The sequence below is a fragment of the Dreissena polymorpha genome, chromosome 16 (assembly GCF_020536995.1).
Source record: "Dreissena polymorpha isolate Duluth1 chromosome 16, UMN_Dpol_1.0, whole genome shotgun sequence".
Lineage (NCBI taxonomy): Eukaryota > Metazoa > Mollusca > Bivalvia > Myida > Dreissenidae > Dreissena > Dreissena polymorpha.
Genome location: NC_068370.1, coordinates 35,193,586 through 35,204,956, shown reverse-complemented (window position 1 = coordinate 35,204,956; position 11,371 = coordinate 35,193,586). Strand labels below are relative to the sequence as shown.

At 33.3% G+C, this 11,371-nt stretch overlaps 1 long non-coding RNA gene across 1 annotated transcript in view; it reads left to right on the top strand.

Moving 5' to 3' along the window:
- Window positions 1-2,140: 2,140 nt before the first annotated feature.
- The window catches only part of LOC127861874 (uncharacterized), a 42,053-nt gene continuing 32,822 nt past the window's right edge, over window positions 2,141-11,371 (top strand). Inside the window, exon 1 of the long non-coding RNA XR_008040344.1 lies at window positions 2,141-2,155. This is a non-coding gene — a long non-coding RNA (uncharacterized LOC127861874). The remainder of the gene's footprint in view (window positions 2,156-11,371) is intronic.

The window sequence follows — 11,371 nt, the reverse complement described above, 5'->3', positions numbered from 1 at the left end:
TTTAAACACTTTTATTAATAATTAAATAACTTCCATTCAACCATAAAATTTTCCTCTCATATATCTCAACAGTGTGTAGCTTTCCTTGATGTTTCTATATCAAAAAGTGAACTAGACACTGTGGTTACAAATATTTTTTGTAAACTCACTTATATGCATTTATACTTAGATTTTACGTCATCTCACCCCATGTCCTGTAAGCGGAGTATTCCATACAGTCAGGCAAAGCGCTACAAACGTGTTATTTCTGATGATGATGTATTCAATCAGTCCTTATCTAGTTTATTTAAGTATTTTTAAAGTAGAAATTATCCAAAAAATGTTATTGAAAATGGATTTTCTCAAGTGAAAAATATGACACAGGAAAGTGCATTATGTGTTACTCAGAGAAATACTGATTCAATAATACCATTTACTGTATGTTTTAACACATCACTTCCTAATATTGCTAAATTTTTACACAAATACTGGGATTTGTTCAGATTATCAAACAAGGAAAGTGTTAAGTCTTTACATTCATTTTAACCTATTTTGGCCTATAAAAGACCTAAGAATATACGTAACAGCCTTGTAAGATGTTCAGTGTCTTATAACAGTACTGATATTCATTTATCGGGTCAATGTAACCGACCAAGATGTACACATTGCAATAATATAAACATATGTTCAAGTTTCAATAGTAGTGTTACTGGTTTATCGTATGATTTACGCTATGATGTTGATTGTACTTCGCGCAATGTTATATATCTTATTACATGTAAAAATTGTAATAAACAATACGTTGGACAAACTAATCAGAATGTTTCCCGCAGAATGAATAGCCATAGATTTGATATCAGAAATTGTTCAATAAATCCAATTTCACATGTTGCTACACATTTTGGATCCACTGACAATGATTGCACTTTATCAGATTTCTCCTTTGTACCTATTGATGTTGTTTAAAACAATCTAGACCGTTTATGTAAAGAAACATGTTGGATACACAAATTAAAAACTATGATTCCTAACGGTCTAAATAACAAACTGCTGTATGACATATAGAACATAAACATAATTTACATATACATTTGATGTTTGTCTATTACTATGTTTTTTTCAATAAATTATATTATTTCTAATAAACTGTTGTATCATCATTGATCCATCTTTGTATTATGTATTATGTAATATTATGTACTATATTTTTCCGCCGAACGACGTTACGTTATTGTATGACGTTGACGTCACTTCCTTTGTATTTGTTTATATTAATGTACTACTGATGAAGGCTACGGCCGAAACATGTTTAGTACCTAAGACATTTTAATAAACAGTGACTTGTTTGTACGATTTATTTAATTTTATAACCAGGACCTACAAATTTCACCTTACGTTCGCAGCGGATTCTCAACAAAAACCAACAGATCACGTTAACCAATTGTATGTCACACCTCCATCTACGGAGCGATCTCATTGGTCAGACATCGGGGGTGTGTAATCAGCTGTAAACAAAGTCACGTGTACCGCACAGTCGGTCTGGAGTTGAAACAATCGTGCAACATGATTTATGTAAACTACTACCGAATATTGTTTTATAACATCTTTTTGAATTGATCCTATACATTGAGTGAGATTCGAGGAGTTTTTAAACTAAGTTATAAATAGAGTGAACTCTACTTATATTAAACGTTACCTAGATTGACTCTCGAATAAGTATTCATTTTTCTAATCGAAATGCATCGACCTCGTTGATTTTCATTGATAACATTCTCCTAGCAGAGTTGTCGTTCGTGTTTCAACTTTCAACAATGGCCGCCCCCATGAGAGTCTCGTGTCCAAACTTTCTTACTGCATAAATTGGCTTGTTTCGCTATTTAGAAGCTGTCATTTATGATATATGAATTATTTATTCACTCAATCTCCGCTAATGACAACAATCGATAGAATTCGAAGGATATATTCGATGTGAATGATTCACTTTCTACAACAATGGCTTCGCCCATGAGAGACTTGATAACACTCGTGTCAAAACTTTCTTACAGCTTAAATCGGCTTGTTTCGCTATTTAGTAATGCAACAATAAATGGAATGCGAAGGATATATTCAATGTGAATGAAGCACTTTCTGGATCTCGACAGCTTGACAAGGCAAAACTGGCATACTGATGATACTGGTAATTTTAGTTATCAATTTGTCACTTTTTGCTTTATTAATTTTGTTCGAGCATTTTGCGACTTATTGAATGGCTATGATACCCGATATTAACAAGTCATATGGGATTTGCATATCACCAAGCTGTCCTGAAATACAACATTGATTACAAACTCTTTACTCAAATTACTGGTTTGTATGAATTCTTTATTCTTTCTAGTTAAGTAGTTGATATCATTATAGTCCAAATAATTAGACTTAATTTACCGTTTAGTTCATGTATATCGACCTCATATTTATAGGAGTAGATATCATGTTAAAGGGGCCTTTTCACAGATTTTGACATGTTTTGAAGTTGGTTATTAAATGATTTATATTGATAAATGTAAACATTGGATCTTAAAAGCTCCAGTTAAAAATTAAGAATAAAATTCTTAAAAAAAGTAGTCCGCAGCAGGGCTCGAACCAGTGACCCCCTTAGTCCTGGATTAAAAACGTATTAGCCTGCTCGACTATTCTGCCAAGTTTAAATGGTTGACGTTTTTTATACCTTATATAAGCAATCTTCGTAGTTTCACACAATTAAACAACAACAACTTCATTCTCCAAATTATTCAATCGTTTCGCGTTGCAACGCTTTATAATTTTTTAATCGTTAAAAGATGCATATAATGGCTATATTAGACCATGGTAAATGTTGAGTAATACTGTTTCCTAAAAATAACATTACTAAAACGAAAATTTGCGAATCCGATACAACTTTTTTCAATTTTTGTCAATTACCAAAACTTGAAAAGATCCCTTTAAAGTTAAAGTGAAAGTATGGGCATTTTGCACTGTTGAATTGAGCTGAAAAGAATTAACAGATCAAAAGAGTTAGTTTAATTATGGTTACTGATCAATTATCTGCAACTCATTTTGCTACCAGTTGTTTATAAAAATATATTTTATATTCGATATTCTTACGTGACCCACCCTGTCCTGTAAGCCGAAATGATCCGTAAAACAAAATTGTGTCTTTGTGTCGTATGAACGAATCTGCACTAAAACTAAATTTAGGTTAAAAACGTACATGTATGATCAGTTGTCAAATGAAAGTACGGTCGATATTCAAATGCATTATGTTTCTCTCTCCGGGATATTGTTTTAGTATGTTGATGCTGCATCAACATATAAGTGAATGTGAAGTGAAAACACCAAAAATAAACAACGGTTGCGAGAGACACCTATAAAAAGTTAGATGCCCATAATATCACTTTAAATGAACTGTATCCCAGAAAAAGAGACATTAAGGCGATTGTGGCCAGTTTAGATCCAGTTCAGCCTGCAGTTGTTTGAAAGCTGTTTGCTTAAGAGCGGTTTTCTGACAATGACAAATAGTTTAATTGGATACTGATAAGACTGCCCTTTTCCTGTGACCTGGCTAATTAAATTCAGAAGCCTGGTAACAGTTTAACGTTAACTTCTACTTCTCCTACTTCGTACTTCCTACAGTCAATTGCTGGCTATTACAGGAAGGCCTATTATAGGCTGATGTGGACATTGTCGAGTCCGTTTTCTGGGAAGAACCAGTACTTGGTGTCTGGAGGAGATAATGAGATTGCTCCCCGAGTAGGGAGCGAACCCACGAACTCCCGATCGCTAGGCGGACACCTCATCCACTACACCACCGCGACCTTAATGTTACCAATGTGTCAGACCAGGGCCTGGATTTTGAAATCTAGGACATGCATGGTCAGAAGATGTCATTTAAGATTATACATTTTTTCAAACACATACAAATGCATACAAATATAAATAGTAAAATGCACTAAGTCAGAAGGCATTTGACTTCGGCTGGTGCCTTGGCACACCAGGTGTTTCGGTTGCAATAGTTTGATGGACTCACTACTTGGATGTTTAGTTACATTATTTACATTATATCAAACAGTATTTAGCATGAACCAATGATTTTTTCAAACATAAATAATTGATGTAAAATGCTTGAAGGAATATTATTTAAGGTTTAAGAAGGCATTTTCTTTTTGTTTTAAAGGATATCTTTGAAAATTATAATTTAGGAATTTTTGGGCAACAAGGGGTTAAAAAAAAATGTAATTAATTTTCTGACAAAAAACTGGTACAATGAGTAGCATGAAACAATACTTTTTTTTAAATATTTGTACTTAATGAAAAATGATTGCAAAAATAATATCTAGGTTCTAATTAAGCCTTTTTTTATTTCATTTTAATAGGTTACTCTGAAAATTCTATTTTTTATGATTTATGTTTTGCAACAAGGGGTTATGAAATTAAAAAAATGTTACTGGATTTTTAGACCAAAAACGGTACTATGATAATAAAATGAAGCACTTCGCCAAAAAATTTAATAATTATATTGTTTATTCTTGAAAAATTCCCCTATTCACTAAAAATAACACTTTTGATCAGACAATTCATATATAATGATGTTTACTTTATTTTCAAGAAGCATAATGCCTCTTTTTAGTTGTATTCAGCCACAAGTTCTTGTCAGCCACTTAAGGGTTATATGTTGCCTTTCTTTTACTAAATGCAAAATAATTCTACACTTTGAGACATTCATAAAATATTTTATGTCTTTACAAAACTGACAGGCTAATAAATTTATTTATCAAGTACTTCCATACTAACAGGACCATTCTAGGCGGGCAACCTAGCAACCTTGATTTGTTCATATCTTTCTATCAATCTGTTATATGTGTTATTAATCATTTGTTCGGAGAACATTTAATGTTTGTTATAACTTTTAAATAATTCAATGTTCAAAGTGATATTGTTATTGACCGATCAACCAACATACTGATTAAAAGGGAATATTTTATTAACTATTTGCATTTTATCTTACATGAGAAATATTTGCCTAAATGTTTTTCAAACTATAGAGAAATCTGTATACAATTAATAATTGACGACACTTATCAAAAAAACATTTATGTAATGGAAGTTTAAAGATAAAAATAATAATGCAAGTTTTGTCAGATATTCGTAATAATTTCCAATATAATTGAGTGTCTTAGCAATGTGGATGAATGAATATATCGGATAAAACGAACACTTGTCTACACTTGAATTATGATTTATTTTTCAATATTCTATACACTTAAGTTTAGCCTTAATGCGTTTTTATAAGCATTTATAGACAGTGTCCCTCCCCAAAATCAAGGAATTATTACTTGGCATTCATTTGAGTAATGGTGTACAATAATTTTGTGGTAGAATATTTGAGAAAAACATTAGAAACGAAACTTGTCAGTGATGAAATTTTCCATATGGTTATGGGAATTACCGATCGTCGGTTTCCGAAAAACAATACGTCACCGTTTCCAAAATATGATGGTTGTGCCCAAAGATTTTGGTGTTAATGAACATTACTGGTTTATATTTTAATAATTTCGATTCTCATTTGATTAATAGGTAATTTCAAGGCTGATAAACTTGCAATATGCAAGCTATTCTTTCGTTTTGAATATGTCTGTCGATACATCTGTGCAATCGGTAATTTCCGTAACCACTCGTTAAATTGTAGCAGACACAAGTTTAAAAAAATGTTTTACACTAATATTCTACCTCTTTCTTGCTAAAAACTAATGCATGAATGATTTAAAAGTAATATTGCATCGTTTTCAGCCAGGAACACTGTCTATGACCGCGAAAAAAAAACATAGCAAACTTTTTGATTTACGATATTTACTTTATAAATAGCTTGCATGCGGCATGGCATTGCATGTTCCGCAAGATAAATATCTCGACTTTATTTATTGGATGATTTCGGACTGTTTCACCCAATCAGAAAATAGCTTTTAAACGTAATTTAGACCCATGTTTAGCGAGATAATTAAGTGCCACTTTTTATACACTGTATAATTATGCCCCCCCCCATTCGAAGAAGAGAGGGTATATTGTTTTGCACATGTCGGTTCATATGTCTATATGTCCGTCCACCAGATGGTTTCCGGATGATAACTCAAGAATGCTTATGCCTAGGTACATAGATCATGACTTGCAGATGAATCATATCGATTTTGAGGTCACTAGGTCAAAGAGCAAGGTCACGGTGGCCCGAAATAGTAAAATGGTTTCCTGATGATAACTCAAGAACGCTTATGTCTAGGATCATGAAACTTCATAGATACATTGATCATGACACGCAGATGACCCCTTTTTAGGTCACTAGGTCAAAGGTCAAGGTCACGGTTACCCGAAATAGTTTAATGGTTTCCGGATGATAACTCAAGAACGCTTATGCCTAGGATCACGAAACTTCATAGATGCATTGATCATGACTCGCAGATGATCCCTATTGAATTTCAGGTCACTAGGTCAAAGGTTAAGGTCACGGTGACCTGAAATAGAAAAATTGTTTCCGAATGATAACTCAACAAAGTTTATCCCTATGATCATGAAATTTCATAGGTACATTGATCATTACTGGGAGATGACACCTAATGATTTTCAGGTCACTAAGTCAAAGGTCAAGGTCACAGCGACTCAACTTTAAAAAATGGTTGCCGGATAATAAGAATGCTTACGCCAATGATCATGAAACTTCATAGATACATTGATCATGAATCGCAGATGACACCTATTGACTTTCAGGTCACTAGGTCAAAGGTCAAGGTCACGGTGACTTGACACAGTAAAATGGTTTCCAGATGATAACACAAGAAAGCTTACGCCTAGGATAATGAAACTTCATAGGTACATTGATCATGACTCGCAGATGACCCTATTGATTTTCAGGTCACTAGGTCAAAGGTCATTGTCTCAGTGCCAAAAAAACGTATTCACACAATGGCTATCACTACAACTGACAGCCCATATGGGGGGCATGCATGTTTTACAAACAGCCCTTGTTTCAAAAATGTTTTCATGTAGTATACTTATATTGATATTTACAAAATTGATGCATATGATAGACTTTACTGAAATCATTTTAATGATACTGAAATCATGACAGTGAATTAATACTGATAATTATTGAATATATTTTGCTTGATACAATCATGTACATCTATATCAAATGAGATCATACTGTAACTTCAGTGATGAATTTCAGTGAATTAAATTAAATCCAAAATGTAAGTAACTCCTATATCTCGCCCGCAGCGCGCACACCTAAACATCCTGATGTGTTCCTATCCAGATCCAGATAAAAAGATATGGTACATAATTATGTCATATTGTAAGGGGAGATGATTTTACCTCTGTTGTATCAATGTTTACCTCTGTTTTACTTCTTTAATCAGTGTGTTTAAAGATATATAAAAATAGCTCCTGGGTCTTTGTTTCAGGCAATGAATATTTCATATCCTGATCTCTTTTTTGTAATGGGTATTTTAACTAGTTCCTACATTTAATACAGTCATATATACGTTAAGTAGCATTTGTACACATTGGTATATTAAATGTGTACATCAAATATTATTTGTTGATTGTTTTAAAAAGATATAGTTCAAATGTCCATACTTGATTAATTTAGAACCTTAGTCAAGATCTAGAGTCCATGGTCATGTGGTAATTAAACATTTTTAAATATAACCACTTTTATATGGAGTCCTGACCAGATCTCAAATGCATATCCCTTTTCTCTGTCACCCTGGTCATCTCTTATCAAAATGGCAAATTATATGCAGAACCGTTCTTTATACACATGGTTGAATGAAAAAATTGACATCCTTTTCACATGGAAATTTCACTTTGACAGCCATGGAAAAAGAGCCTGAACAACACAGATCAAAAATACTTTTTATTTGTGGATAATCCCATATATTGAAACTCTATGTGCATAAATATCTCAAGTCTTCATGAAATCAGGACAACAAAAATGTTTTTAAGTCCTTAATTGACCTGGCTATAGTAATCAGATTATTATAAGCTCCATTAGTCTATTTATGTCATATGCTTTGTGTATTGTAAACATACACACAATATTGCAGGTACATGATAGCAATAAATAATAACAAAGCCGTCCATACTATAAAGGTCAATGGCAAATCCTGTGAGAAAAATATGAACGCATTGGGTGTAATCACACAATGTGCTCATGGTGAGCTTTTGTGATCGCTTTATGGCCTGTCGTGAGCCGTCAACCTTTGCCTTGTTAACTCTGTGGATGCCACGTTTGTATTCCAATCTTCATAAAATTTGACCAGAATATAAGTCTCAATGATATTTTGGATCAGTTCGAAAATGATTACAATTGGTTGAAAAACATGGCTGCCAGGGGGTGGGGCATTTTTCCTTATATTGCTATAGTAAAACATTGTTAACACTCGAGAGGTCACATTAATTTTCCGATCTTCATTAATTTTGGTCACAATATTTGTCCCAATAATATCTTGTTATCTCAGGTGAACGACTTTGGGCCTTTCAGGCACTCTTGTTTATTCATCTTACCATTTGAAAAAAGATCATTGCACAGATGTCTTTTACTTTTAGAATGTGTTATGCTGCATTTCTTATGTGGCTTGTTCGGAGTATATTGTTTAGCACATGTCGGTCAGTCCGTCAGTCGATCCGTCCACCAGATGGTTTACGAATAATAACTCAAGAACGCTTAGACCTTGGATCATGAAACTTCATAGGTACATTGATCATGACTAGCAGATGAACCCTATTGATTTTCAGGTCACTAGATAAAAGGGTAAGGTCACAGTGACTAGAATGCTTAGGCCTAGGATCATGAAACTACATAGGTACATTGATCATGACTGGCATATGACCCCTATTGATGTTCAGGTCATTAGGTCAAAGGTCAAGGTAAAAGTGACTCAAAACAGTAAAATAGTGAGTCAAAACAGTTTAATGATTTCCGGATGATAACTCAAGAATGCTTACGTCTAGGATCATGGAACTTCATAGGTACATTTATCATGACTTGCAGATTACTCCTATTGATATTTAGGTCACTAGGTCACAGGTCAAGGTCAAAGTGACTCAAAACAGTAAAATAGTATCCGGATGATAACTCAAAAATGCTTACGCCTAGGACCATTAAACTTCATAGGTACATTGATCATGACTGGAATATAACCCTTATTGATTTTCAGGTCACTTGCTCAAAGGTCAAGGTCACAGTGACTCATAACAGTAAAAAGGTTTCCTGATAACAACTCAAGAATAGTAAGGCCTAGGATTATGAAACTTCATAGGTAAATTGATCATGACTGGCAGATGATCCCTATTGATTTTCAGGTCACTAGGTCAAAGGTCAAGGTCACAGTGACAAAAAATGTATTCACAGAATGGCTACTACTACAACTGACAGCCCATATGGGGGGCATGCATGTTTTACAAACAGCCCTTGTTTGTCTTATGTTGGTAAATGTTCATCTCGGTCAATTCTAGGTTAAGTTTGAAAGTAGGTCATATGTGGTCCAAACTAGGTCAACAAACCAAATCACAGAAAATGTTAGTGAACACTCCAGAGGTCACATTTTCTTCCAGATCTTCATGAAAATTGGACATAATGTTATCTCGATGAAATAAAGTTTCAGTTTGAAAGTTGGTAGTTTGTCAAAAACTATGTCATTAGGTCAAAATATAGAAAACTTCCTTTACCTTTCTACAGGTCACATTATCTTCCTGATTTTCATGAAAATTGCTTACAATGTCCATCTTAATCAAATCAAAAACTGAATTTGCAAAATGGTCATGTGCAGGCTAAAGCTAGGTTACAACTTAGTCAAATAATACACAAGTTTTTGACACTATAGAAGGAGTGTAGGGTGAGCGATACAGGGCTATCTTGTTTTAGAACAGCCTGTAGTAAGAAAGGGAAGGTATTGTATTTGTTTTAAAAGTAACATTTTATTGTTATTGGAATTAACTAATCAATTATATCATGTCATAGTTTTGGTTATTTTGCTCACTTGTTATGACGTGACAAGGTGAGCTTTTGTTATCACTCTTTGTCTGTTGTATTTTATCCAAAGTTAATTGTGAACACATAAGATATCATTTTACAATGTTTAAATTTGGGTGTCACCTCTTTGCCAGATTCTCATGAAACTAGTCACCTCTATGTCATTTTGGGTTTCATATTCTATCAAAAATTAGGGCACTAGGGCAAATATAAGAAAAGGTTTGTTATTACTTTAGTGGTCACATTCTCTCTTTGATGCACTTGTAAATTGGTTAGAAGATTATTTTAAATGATTTCAAAGTCAAGCTTGAAAGTAGCATATTCAACATTTAGGTCACAAGGTCTAGTCTCAGTGATTAACAGGTCACGTTCCAAAGCGGGTGATGTGCTTCCAAGCATTTGAACAGTAACTAAAATCATTAAAATCTATGTAAACACTTACATTTTATACCTGATCTTCATGGCAGTTGATCAGAATGTTCAAATTAATAAAAGTAGGAACTCGGTAACAAGACTCAACTAGATCGGATAGACGCAAATAGTTTGTTTATACTCACAATGCCTTTTTTTCTAGATCTTCATGAAAAATTAGTAAACACCACTAGGAAACAATCAGTTTCAGGTGAGCCAAATTGTGCTGTTAAAGCTATCTATGTATAGTATAGATTGTTACAAAACCTTGTTTATCAATAAAAATAAATGAAAAAAATAGCTTTCTAAAAGTTGTAGTCTGGATGATATATTTGTCAACGTATAATCTACGACAATCTTTTGAGAAGAAAAACAAAATTCGACTATTATTATACCCCAACATACTGTGATTGGGGGCTAGCACATGAATTCTTAATTATAATCCTCGAAAAATGATGGGTTGGCATATTGTTGCTGTTTTATCCAGTTGTCTAGACCATTACTCCCAAAAGAATTGTAAGTTCAAATATGAGATATTTAGGTAAATAAATCTCATTGAAGGGAGCGCAGTGTCCAAGAACGAAAACGATTGTACCACATCCATTAACTATTGACCTGCGGATAAAAGACAAGCAATAAAAATTACACAATTGCGGTGATGTAGATTAACTTAAAAGGATGCTTATTTACTTTATGCTTTCCGGTGATTTATACAGAAATATCAGTGAAATAAACTGGTATTTCACTGTTTTAAACAGTGAAAAATAACAGTGAAAATATCGATATATCCAAAAATTATCCTCTATATATCCATCCTCTTCAAAAGCATCGTCAAACCAGTATTTTCAGTACTTTGATTTAAATAAATCATGACATTGATGTTCTAATATTTAACCGGTATTCAGTATTTTTCCGTAAGGCGTTAAAATTAAGGCAGGTTAC